Source organism: Schistocerca nitens, chromosome 3 (assembly GCF_023898315.1).
Source record: "Schistocerca nitens isolate TAMUIC-IGC-003100 chromosome 3, iqSchNite1.1, whole genome shotgun sequence".
Lineage (NCBI taxonomy): Eukaryota > Metazoa > Arthropoda > Insecta > Orthoptera > Acrididae > Schistocerca > Schistocerca nitens.
The window spans coordinates 95,842,092-95,855,409 of NC_064616.1; positions in this window are offsets into that span (position 1 = coordinate 95,842,092).

Genomic DNA, 13,318 nt, shown 5'->3' on the forward strand with positions numbered 1-13,318 from the left:
CACTAGTTGTGTATCTGAAGAGAAACATCGTTACTCTTGCCAGCGGTTTCTTGACTTTCAAGATGTGATTATACTGGTGACGAGATATTGGCTACCCTAAGAGAGTCACAGTGTTTCGTGCCAGTTGCTCATCCAAATACACATTTTTTAGATACTCTTTCCAGTCTGCCTAATAGCTACGCCACTAGTTGTGTATCTTAAGAGTCATTGTAACTTTTGCCAGGGGTTTCTTGAAGTTGCTGATGTGATTATGCTGGTGACGAGGCATTGGCTACCCTATGAGTGTCATAGTGATTCCTGCTAGTTGCTCACCCAAATACACATTTTTTTGATACTTTGGCCAGTCTGCCTCAAGTGACACCCCACTAGCTGTGTATCTTATGAGAAGCTTCGTTACCTTTGCAAGCGGTTTCTTGAAGTTGGTGATGGGATTATGTTGGTGACGAGGCATTGGGTACCTTAAGAGAGTCATAGTGCTTCCTGCCAGTTGCTCACCCAAATACACGTTTTGAGATACTGTGGCCAGTCTGCCTGAAGCGATACGCCACTAGTTGTGTATCTTAAGAGAAACATCGTTACTTTTGCCTGGGGTTTCTAGAAGTTGCTGATTTGATTCTGCTTGTGACGAGGCATTGGCTACCTCAAGAGAGTCATAGAGATTCCTGCCAGTTCTTCACCCAAATACACATTTTTAGATACTCTTTCCAGTCTGCCTGATAGCTACTCCACTAGTTGTATATCTTAAGAGTCATTGTAACTTTTGCCAGGGGTTTCTTGAAGTTGCTGATGTGATTATGCTGGTGACGAGGCATTGGTTACCCTATGAGTGTCATAGTGATTCCTGCTAGTTGCTCACCCAAATACACATTTTTTGATACTTTGGCCAGTCTGCCTCAAGTGACACCCCACTAGCTGTGTATCTTATGAGAAGCTTCGTTACCTTTGCAAGCGGTTTCTTGAAGTTGGTGATGGGATTATGTTGGTGACGAGGCATTGGCTACCTCAAGAGAGTCATAGAGATTCCTGCCAGTTCTTCACCCAAATACACATTTTTTAGATACTCTTTCCAGTCTGCCTGATAGCTACGCCACTAGTTGTGTATCTTAAGAGTCATTGTAACTTTTGCCAGGGGTTTCTTGAAGTTGCTGATGTGATTATGCTGGTGACGAGGCATTGGCTACCCTATGAGTGTCATAGTGATTCCTGCTAGTTGCTCACCCAAATACACATTTTTTGATACTTTGGCCAGTCTGCCTCAAGTGACACCCCACCAGCTGTGTATCTTATGAGAAGCTTCGTTACCTTTGCAAGCGGTTTCTTGAAGTTGGTGATGGGATTAAGTTGGTGACGAGGCATTGGCTACCTTAAGAGACTCATAGTGCTTCCTGCCAGTTGCTCACCCAAATACACATTTTGAGATACTGCGGCCAGTCTGCCTGAAGCGATACGCCACTAGTTGTGTAATTTAAGAGAGACATCGTTACTCTTGCCAGCGGTTTCTTGACTTTGAAACTGTGATTATACTTGTGACGAGATATTGGCTACCCTAAGAGAGTCACAGTGTTTCGTGCCAGTTGCTCACCCAAATACACATTTTTTAGATACTGTTTCCAGTGTGCCTGAAGCGATACGCCACTAGTTGTGTATCTTAAGAGAAACATCGTTACTTTTGCCAGGGGTTTCTAGAAGTTGCTGATTTGATTCTGCTGGTGACGAGGCATTGGCTACCTCAAGAGAGCCATAGAGATTCCTGCCAGTTCTTCACCCAAATACACATTTTTTAGATACTCTTTCCAGTCTGCCTGATAGCTACGCCACTAGTTGTGTATCTTAAGAGTCATTGTAACTTTTGCCAGGGGTTTCTTGAAGTTGCTGATGTGATTATGCTGGTGACGAGGCATTGGCTACCCTATGAGTGTCATAGTGATTCCTGCTAGTTGCTCACCCAAATACACATTTTTTTGATACTTTGGCCAGTCTGCCTCAAGTGACACCCCACTAGCTGTGTATATTATGAGAAGCTTCGTTACCATTGCAAGCGGTTTCCTGAAGTTGGTGATGGGATTATGTTGGTGACGAGGCATTGGCTACCTTAAGAGAGTCATAGTGCTTCCTGCCAGTTGCTCACCCAAATACACATTTTGAGATACTGTGTCCAGTCTGCCTGAAGCGATACGCCACTAGTTGTGTATCTGAAGAGAAACATCGTTACTCTTGCCAGCGGTTTCTTGACTTTCAAGATGTGATTATACTGGTGACGAGATATTGGCTACCCTAAGAGAGTCACAGTGTTTCGTGCCAGTTGCTCATCCAAATACACATTTTTTAGATACTCTTTCCAGTCTGCCTAATAGCTACGCCACTAGTTGTGTATCTTAAGAGTCATTGTAACTTTTGCCAGGGGTTTCTTGAAGTTGCTGATGTGATTATGCTGGTGACGAGGCATTGGCTACCCTATGAGTGTCATAGTGATTCCTGCTAGTTGCTCACCCAAATACACATTTTTTTGATACTTTGGCCAGTCTGCCTCAAGTGACACCCCACTAGCTGTGTATCTTATGAGAAGCTTCGTTACCTTTGCAAGCGGTTTCTTGAAGTTGGTGATGGGATTATGTTGGTGACGAGGCATTGGGTACCTTAAGAGAGTCATAGTGCTTCCTGCCAGTTGCTCACCCAAATACACGTTTTGAGATACTGTGGCCAGTCTGCCTGAAGCGATACGCCACTAGTTGTGTATCTTAAGAGAAACATCGTTACTTTTGCCTGGGGTTTCTAGAAGTTGCTGATTTGATTCTGCTTGTGACGAGGCATTGGCTACCTCAAGAGAGTCATAGAGATTCCTGCCAGTTCTTCACCCAAATACACATTTTTAGATACTCTTTCCAGTCTGCCTGATAGCTACTCCACTAGTTGTATATCTTAAGAGTCATTGTAACTTTTGCCAGGGGTTTCTTGAAGTTGCTGATGTGATTATGCTGGTGACGAGGCATTGGTTACCCTATGAGTGTCATAGTGATTCCTGCTAGTTGCTCACCCAAATACACATTTTTTGATACTTTGGCCAGTCTGCCTCAAGTGACACCCCACTAGCTGTGTATCTTATGAGAAGCTTCGTTACCTTTGCAAGCGGTTTCTTGAAGTTGGTGATGGGATTATGTTGGTGACGAGGCATTGGCTACCTCAAGAGAGTCATAGAGATTCCTGCCAGTTCTTCACCCAAATACACATTTTTTAGATACTCTTTCCAGTCTGCCTGATAGCTACGCCACTAGTTGTGTATCTTAAGAGTCATTGTAACTTTTGCCAGGGGTTTCTTGAAGTTGCTGATGTGATTATGCTGGTGACGAGGCATTGGCTACCCTATGAGTGTCATAGTGATTCCTGCTAGTTGCTCACCCAAATACACATTTTTTTGATACTTTGGCCAGTCTGCCTCAAGTGACACCCCACCAGCTGTGTATCTTATGAGAAGCTTCGTTACCTTTGCAAGCGGTTTCTTGAAGTTGGTGATGGGATTAAGTTGGTGACGAGGCATTGGCTACCTTAAGAGACTCATAGTGCTTCCTGCCAGTTGCTCACCCAAATACACATTTTGAGATACTGCGGCCAGTCTGCCTGAAGCGATACGCCACTAGTTGTGTAATTTAAGAGAGACATCGTTACTCTTGCCAGCGGTTTCTTGACTTTGAAACTGTGATTATACTTGTGACGAGATATTGGCTACCCTAAGAGAGTCACAGTGTTTCGTGCCAGTTGCTCACCCAAATACACATTTTTTAGATACTGTTTCCAGTGTGCCTGAAGCGATACGCCACTAGTTGTGTATCTTAAGAGAATCATCGTTACTTTTGCCAGGGGTTTCTAGAAGTTGCTGATTTGATTCTGCTGGTGACGAGGCATTGGCTACCTCAAGAGAGTCATAGAGATTCCTGCCAGTTCTTCACCCAAATACACATTTTTTAGATACTCTTTCCAGTCTGCCTGATAGCTACGCCACTAGTTGTGTATCTTAAGAATCATTGTAACTTTTGCCAGGGGTTTCTTGAAGTTGCTGATGTGATTATGCTGGTGACGAGGCATTGGCTACCCTATGAGTGTCATAGTGATTCCTGCTAGTTGCTCACCCAAATACACATTTTTTTGATACTTTGGCCAGTCTACCTCAAGGGACACCCCACTAGCTGTGTATCTTATGAGAAGCTTCGTTACCTTTGCAAGCGGTTTCCTGAAGTTGGTGATGGGATTATGTTGGTGACGAGGCATTGGCTACCTTAAGAGAGTCATAGTGCTTCATGCCAGTTGCTCACCCAAATACACATTTTGAGATACTGTGGCCAGTCTGCCTGAAGCGATACGCCACTAGTTGTGTATCTTAAGAGTAACATCGTTACTCTTGCCAGCGGTTTCTTGACTTTGAAGATGTGATTATACTGGTGACGAGATATTGGCTACCCTAAGAGAGTCACAGTGTTTCGTGCCAGTTGCTCACCCAAATACACATTTTTTAGATACTGTTTCCAGTGTGCCTGAAGCGATACGCCACTAGTTGTGTATCTTAAGAGAAACATCGTTACTTTTGCCAGGGGTTTCTAGAAGTTGCTGATTTGATTCTGCTGGTGACGAGGCATTGGCTACCTCAAGAGAGTCATAGAGATTCCTGCCAGTTCTTCACCCAAATACACATTTTTTAGATACTCTTTCCAGTCTGCCTGAAGCGATACGCCACTAGTTGTGTATCTTAAGAGAAACATCGTTACTCTTGCCAGCGGTTTCTTGACTTTGAAGATGTGATTATACTGGTGACGAGATATTGGCTACCCTAAGAGAGTCACAGTGTTTCGTGCCAGTTGCTCATCCAAATACACATTTTTTAGATACTCTTTCCAGTCTGCCTGATAGCTACGCCACTAGTTGTGTATCTTAAGAGTCATTGTAACTTTTGCCAGGGGTTTCTTGAAGTTGCTGATGTGATTATGCTGGTGACGAGGCATTGGCTACCCAATGAGTGTCATAGTGATTCCTGCTAGTTGCTCACCCAAATACACATTTTTTTGATACTTTGGCCAGTCTGCCTCAAGTGACACCCCACTAGCTGTGTATCTTATGAGAAGCTTCGTTACCTTTGCAAGCGGTTTCTTGAAGTTGGTGATGGGATTATGTTGGTGACGAGGCATTGGGTACCTTAAGAGAGTCATAGTGCTTCCTGCCAGTTGCTCACCCAAATACACATTTTGAGATACTGTGGCCAGTCTGCCTGAAGCGATACGCCACTAGTTGTGTATCTTAAGAGAAACATCGTTACTCTTGCCAGCGGTTGCTTGACTTTGAAGCTGTGATTATACTGGTGACGAGATATTGGCTACCCTAAGAGAGTCACAGTGTTTCGTGCCAGTTGCTCACCCAAATACACATTCTTTATATACTGTTTCGTGTGCCTGAAGCGATACGCCACTAGTTGTGTATATAAAGAGAAACATCGTTACTTTTGCCAGGGGTTTCTAGAAGTTGCTGATTTGATTCTGCTGGTGACGAGGCATTGGCTACCTCAACAGAGTCATAGAGATTCCTGCCAGTTCTTCACCCAAATACACATTTTTTAGATACTCTTTCCAGTCTGCCTGATAGCTACGCCACTAGTTGTGTATCTTAAGAGTCATTGTAACTTTTGCCAGGGGTTTCTTGAAGTTGCTGATGTGATTATGCTGGTGACGAGGCATTGGCTACCCTATGAGTGTCATAGTGATTCCTGCTAGTTGCTCACCCAAATACACATTTTTTTGATACTTTGGCCAGTCTGCCTCAAGTGACACCCCACTAGCTGTGTATCTTATGAGAAGCTTCGTTACCTTTGCAAGCGGTTTCTTGAAGTTGGTGATGGGATTATGTTGGTGACGAGGCATTGGCTACCTTAAGAGACTCATAGTGCTTCCTGCCAGTTGCTCACCCAAATACACATTTTGAGATACTGTGGCCAGTCTGCCTGAAGCGATACGCCACTAGTTGTGTATCTTAAGAGAAACATCGTTACTCTTGCCAGCGGTTTCTTGACTTTGAAGCTGTGATTATACTGGTGACGAGATATTGGCTACCCTAAGAGAGTCACAGTGTTTCGTGCCAGTTGCTCACCCAAATACACATTTTTTAGATACTGTTTCCAGTGTGCCTGAAGCGATACGCCACTAGTTGTGTATCTTAAGAGAAACATCGTTACTTTTGCCAGGGGTTTCTAGAAGTTGCTGATTTGATTCTGCTGGTGACGAGGCATTGGCTACCTCAAGAGAGTCATAGAGATTCCTGCCAGTTCTTCACACAAATACACATTTTTTAGATAGTCTTTCCAGTCTGCCTGATAGCTACGCCACTAGTTGTGTATCTTAAGAGTCATTGTAACTTTTGCCAGGGGTTTCTTGAAGTTGCTAATGTGATTATGCTGGTGACGAGGCATTGGCTACCCTATGAGTGTCATAGTGATTCCTGCTAGTTGCTCACCCAAATACACATTTTTTTGATACTTTGGCCAGTCTGCCTGAAGTGACACCCCACTAGCTGTGTATCTTATGAGAAGCTTCGTTACCTTTGCATGCGGTTTCCTGAAGTTGGTGATGGGATTATGTTGGTGACGAGGCATTGGCTACCTTAAGAGAGTCATAGTGCTTCCTGCCAGTTGCTCACCCAAATACACATTTTGAGATACTGTGGCCAGTCTGCCTGAAGCGATACGCCACTAGTTGTGTATCTTAAGAGAAACATCGTTACTCTTGCCAGCGGTTTCTTGACTTTGAAGATGTGATTATACTGGTGACGAGATATTGGCTACCCTAAGAGAGTCACAGTGTTTCGTGCCAGTTGCTCATCCAAATACACATTTTTTAGATACTCTTTCCAGTCTGCCTGATAGCTACGCCACTAGTTGTGTATCTTAAGAGTCATTGTAACTTTTGCCAGGGGTTTCTTGAAGTTGCTGATGTGATTATGCTGGTGACGAGGCATTGGCTACCCTATGAGTGTCATAGTGATTCCTGCAAGTTGCTCACCCAAATACACATTTTTTTGATACTTTGGCCAGTCTGCCTCAAGTGACACCCCACTAGCTGTGTATCTTATGAGAAGCTTCGTTACCTTTGCAAGCGGTTTCCTGAAGTTGGTGATGGGATTATGTTGGTGACGAAGCATTGGCTACCTTAAGAGAGTCATAGTGCTTCCTGCCAGTTGCTCACCCAAATACACATTTTGAGATACTGTGGCCAGTCTGCCTGAAGCGATACGCCACTAGTTGTTTATCTTAAGAGAAACATCGTTACTCTTGCCAGCGTTTTCTTGACTTTGAAGATGTGATTATACTGGTGACGAGATATTGGCTACCCTAAGAGAGTCACAGTGTTTCGTGCCAGTTGCTCATCCAAATACACATTTTTGAGATACTCTTTCCAGTCTGCCTGATAGCTACGCCACTAGTTGTGTATCTTAAGAATCATTGTAACTTTTGCCAGGGGTTTCTTGAAATTGCTGATGTGATTATGCTGGTGACGAGGCATTGGCTACCCTATGAGTGTCATAGTGATTCCTGCTAGTTGCTCACCAAAATACACATTTTTTTGATACTTTGGCCAGTCTTCCTCAAGTGACACCCCACTAGCTGTGTATCTTATGAGAAGCTTCGTTACCTTTGCAAGCGGTTTCTAGAAGTTGGTGATATGATTATGTTGGTGACGAGGCATTGGGTACCTTAAGAGAGTCATAGTGCTTCCTGCCAGTTGCTCACCCAAATACACATTTTGAGATACTGTGGCCAGTCTGCCTGAAGCGATACGCCACTAGTTGTGTATCTTAAGAGAAACATCGTTACTCTTGCCAGCGGTTGCTTGACTTTGAAGCTGTGATTATACTGGTGACGAGATATTGGCTACCCTAAGAGAGTCACAGTGTTTCGTGCCAGTTGCTCACCCAAATACACATCTTTTAGATACTGTTTCCAGTGTGCCTGAAGCGATACGCCACTAGTTGTGTATCTTAAGAGAAACATCGTTACTTTTGCCAGGGGTTTCTAGAAGTTGCTGATTTGATTCTGCTGGTGACGAGGCATTGGCTACCTCAAGATAGTCATAGAGATTCCTGCCAGTTCTTCACCCAAATACACATTTTTTAGATACTCTTTCCAGTCTGCCTGAAGCGATACGCCACTAGTTGTGTATCTTAAGAGAAACATCGTTACTTTTGCCAGGGGTTTCTAGAAGTTGCTGATTTGATTCTGCTGGTGACGAGGCATTGGCTTCCTCAAGAGAGTCATAGAGATTCCTGCCAGTTCTTCACACAAATACACATTTTTTAGATACTCTTTCCAGTCTGCCTGATAGCTACGCCACTAGTTGTGTATCTTAAGAGTCATTGTAACTTTTGCCAGGGGTTTCTTGAAGTTGCTGATGTGATTATGCTGGTGACGAGGCATTGGCTACCCTATGAGTGTCATAGTGATTCCTGCTAGTTGCTCACCCAAATACAAATTTTTTTGATTCTTTGGCCAGTCTGCCTCAAGTGACACCCCACTAGCTGTGTATCTTATGAGAAGCTTCGTTACCTTTGCAAGCGGTTTCCTGAAGTTGGTGATGGGATTATGTTGGTGACGAGGCATTGGCTACCTTAAGAGAGTCATAGTGCTTCCTGCCAGTTGCTCACCCAAATACACATTTTGAGATACTGTGGCCAGTCTGCCTGAAGCGATACGCCACTAGTTGTGTATCTTAAGAGAAACATCGTTACTCTTGCCAGCGGTTTCTTGACTTTGAAGATGTGATTATACTGGTGACGAGATATTGGCTACCCTAAGAGAGTCACAGTGTTTCGTGCCAGTTGCTCACCCAAATACACATTTCTTAGATACTCTTTCCAGTCTGCCTGATAGCTACGCCACTAGTTGTGTATCTTAAGAGTCATTGTAACTTTTGCCAGGGGTTTCTTGAAGTTGCTGATGTGATTATGCTGGTGACGAGGCATTGGCTACCCTATGAGTGTCATAGTGATTCCTGCTAGTTGCTCACCCAAATACACATTTTTTTGATACTTTGGCCAGTCTGCCTCAAGTGACACCCCACTAGCTGTGTATCTTATGAGAAGCTTCGTTACTTTTGCATGCGGTTTCCTGAAGTTGATGATGGGATTATGTTGGTGACGAGGCATTGGCTACCTTAAGAGAGTCATAGTGCTTCCTGCCAGTTGCTCACCCAAATACACATTTTGAGATACTGTGGCCAGTCTGCCTGAAGCGATACGCCACTAGTTGTGTATCTTAAGAGAAACATCGTTACTCTTGCCAGCGGTTTCTTGACTTTGAAGATGTGATTATACTGGTGACGAGATATTGGCTACCCTAAGAGAGTCACAGTGTTTCGTGCCAGTTGCTCATCCAAATACACATTTTTTAGATACTCTTTCCAGTCTGCCTGATAGCTACGCCACTAGTTGTGTATCTTAAGAGTCATTGTAACTTTTGCCAGGGGTTTCTTGAAGTTGCTGATGTGATTATGCTGGTGACGAGGCATTGGCTACCCTATGAGTGTCATAGTGATTCCTGCTAGTTGCTCACCCAAATACACATTTTTTTGATACTTTGGCCAGTCTGCCTCAAGTGACACCCCACTAGCTGTGTATCTTATGAGAAGCTTCGTTACCTTTGCATGCGGTATCCTGAAGTTGGTGATGGGATTATGTTGGTGACGAGGCATTGGCTACCTTAAGAGAGTCATAGTGCTTCCTGCCAGTTGCTCACCCAAATACACATTTTGAGATACTGTGGCCAGTCTGCCTGAAGCGATACGCCACTAGTTGTGTATCTTAAGAGAAACATCGTTACTCTTGCCAGCGGTTTCTTGACTTTGAAGCTGTGATTATACTGGTGACGAGATATTGGCTACCCTAAGAGAGTCACAGTGTTTCGTGCCAGTTGCTCATCCAAATACACATTTTTTAGATACTCTTTCCAGTCTGCCTGATAGCTACGCCACTAGTTGTGTATCTTAAGAGTCATTGTAACTTTTGCCAGGGGTTTCTTGAAGTTGCTGATGTGATTATGCTGGTGACGAGGCATTGGCTACCCTATGAGTGTCATAGTGATTCCTGCAAGTTGCTCACCCAAATACACATTTTTTTGATACTTTGGCCAGTCTGCCTCAAGTGACACCCCACTAGCTGTGTATCTTATGAGAAGCTTCGTTACCTTTGCAAGCGGTTTCCTGAAGTTGGTGATTTGATTATGTTGGTGACGAGGCATTGGCTTCCTTAAGAGAGTCATAGTGCTTCCTGCCAGTTGCTCACCCAAATACACATTTTGAGATACTGTGGCCAGTCTGCCTGAAGCGATACGCCACTAGTTGTGTATCTTAAGAGAAACATCGTTACTCTTGCCAGCGGTTTCTTGACTTTGAAGATGTGATTATACTGGTGACGAGATATTGGCTACCCTAAGAGAGTCACAGTGTTTCGTGCCAGTTGCTCATCCAAATACACATTTTTTAGATACTCTTTCCAGTCTGCCTGATAGCTACGCCACTAGTTGTGTATCTTAAGAGTCATTGTAACTTTTGCCAGGGGTTTCTTGAAGTTGCTGATGTGATTATGCTGGTGACGAGGCATTGGCTACCCTATGAGTGTCATAGTGATTCCTGCTAGTTGCTCACCCAAATACACATTTTTTTGATACTTTGGCCAGTCTGCCTCAAGTGACACCCCAGTAGCTGTGTATCTTATGAGAAGCTTCGTTACCTTTGCAAGCGGTTTCCTGAAGTTGGTGATGGGATTATGTTGGTGACGAGGCATTGGCTACCTTAAGAGAGTCATAGTGCTTCCTGCCAGTTGCTCACCCAAATACACATTTTGAGATACTGTGGCCAGTCTGCCTGAAGCGATACGCCACTAGTTGTGTATCTTAAGAGAAACATCGTTACTCTTGCCAGCGGTTTCTTGACTTTGAAGATGTGATTATACTGGTGACGAGATATTGGCTACCCTAAGAGAGTCACACTGTTTCGTGCCAGTTGCTCATCCAAATACACATTTTTTAGATACTCTTTCCACTCTGCCTGATAGCTACGCCACTAGTTGTGTATCTTAAGAGTCATTGTAACTTTTGCCAGGGGTTTCTTGAAGTTGCTGATGTGATTATGCTGGTGACGAGGCATTGGCTACCCTATGAGTGTCATAGTGATTCCTGCTAGTTGCTCACCCAAATACACATTTTTTTGATACTTTGGCCAGTCTGCCTCAAGTGACACCCCACTAGCTGTGTATCTTATGAGAAGCTTCGTTACCTTTGCAAGCGGTTTCTTGAAGTTGGTGATGGGATTATGTTGGTGACGAGGCATTGGGTACCTTAAGAGAGTCATAGTGCTTCCTGCCAGTTGCTCACCCAAATACACATTTTGAGATACTGTGGCCAGTCTGCCTGAAGCGATACGCCACTAGTTGTGTATCTTAAGAGAAACATCGTTACTCTTGCCAGCGGTTTCTTGACTTTGAAGCTGTGATTATACTGGTGACGAGATATTGGCTACCCTAAGAGAGTCACAGTGTTTCGTGCCAGTTGCTCATCCAAATACACATTTTTTAGATACTCTTTCCAGTCTGCCTGATAGCTACGCCACTAGTTGTGTATCTTAAGAGTCATTGTAACTTTTGCCAGGGGTTTCTTGAAGTTGCTGATGTGATTATGCTGGTGACGAGGCATTCGCTACCCTATGAGTGTCATAGTGATTCCTGCAAGTTGCTCACCCAAATACACATTTTTTTGATACTTTGACCAGTCTGCCTCAAGTGACACCCTACTAGCTGTGTATCTTATGAGAAGCTTCGTTACCTTTGCAAGCGGTTTCCTGAAGTTGGTGATTTGATTATGTTGGTGACGAGGCATTGGCTTCCTTAAGAGAGTCATAGTGCTTCCTGCCAGTTGCTCACCCAAATACACATTTTGAGATACTGTGGCCAGTCTGCCTGAAGCGATACGCCACTAGTTGTGTATCTTAAGAGAAACATCGTTACTCTTGCCAGCGGTTTCTTGACTTTGAAGATGTGATTATACTGGTGACGAGATATTGGCTACCCTAAGAGAGTCACAGTGTTTCGTGCCAGTTGCTCATCCAAATACACATTTTTTAGATACTCTTTCCAGTCTGCCTGATAGCTACGCCACTAGTTGTGTATCTTAAGAGTCATTGTAACTTTTGCCAGGGGTTTCTTGAAGTTGCTGATGTGATTATGCTGGTGACGAGGCATTGGCTACCCTATGAGTGTCATAGTGATTCCTGCTAGTTGCTCACCCAAATACACATCTTTTTGATACTTTGGCCAGTCTGCCTCAAGTGACATCCCAGTAGCTGTGTATCTTATGAGAAGCTTCGTTACCTTTGCAAGCGGTTTCCTGAAGTTGGTGATGGGATTATGTTGGTGACGAGGCATTGGCTACCTTAAGAGAGTCATAGTGCTTCCTGCCAGTTGCTCACCCAAATACACATTTTGAGATACTGTGGCCAGTCTGCCTGAAGCGATACGCCACTAGTTGTGTATCTTAAGAGAAACATCGTTACTCTTGCCAGCGGTTTCTTGACTTTGAAGATGTGATTATACTGGTGACGAGATATTGGCTACCCTAAGAGAGTCACAGTGTTTCGTGCCAGTTGCTCATCCAAATACACATTTTTTAGATACTCTTTCCACTCTGCCTGATAGCTACGCCACTAGTTGTGTATCTTAAGAGTCATTGTAACTTTTGCCAGGGGTTTCTTGAAGTTGCTGATGTGATTATGCTGGTGACGAGGCATTGGCTACCCTATGAGTGTCATAGTGATTCCTGCTAGTTGCTCACCCAAATACACATTTTTTTGATACTTTGGCCAGTCTGCCTCAAGTGACACCCCACTAGCTGTGTATCTTATGAGAAGCTTCGTTACCTTTGCATGCGGTATCCTGAAGTTGGTGATGGGATTATGTTGGTGACGAGGCATTGGCTACCTTAAGAGAGTCATAGTGCTTCCTGCCAGTTGCTCACCCAAATACACATTTTGAGATACTGTGGCCAGTCTGCCTGAAGCGATACGCCACTAGTTGTGTATCTTAAGAGAAACATCGTTACTCTTGCCAGCGGTTTCTTGACTTTGAAGCTGTGATTATACTGGTGACGAGATATTGGCTACCCTAAGAGAGTCACAGTGTTTCGTGCCAGTTGCTCATCCAAATACACATTTTTTAGATACTCTTTCCAGTCTGCCTGATAGCTACGCCACTAGTTGTGTATCTTAAGAGTCATTGTAACTTTTGCCAGGGGTTTCTTGAA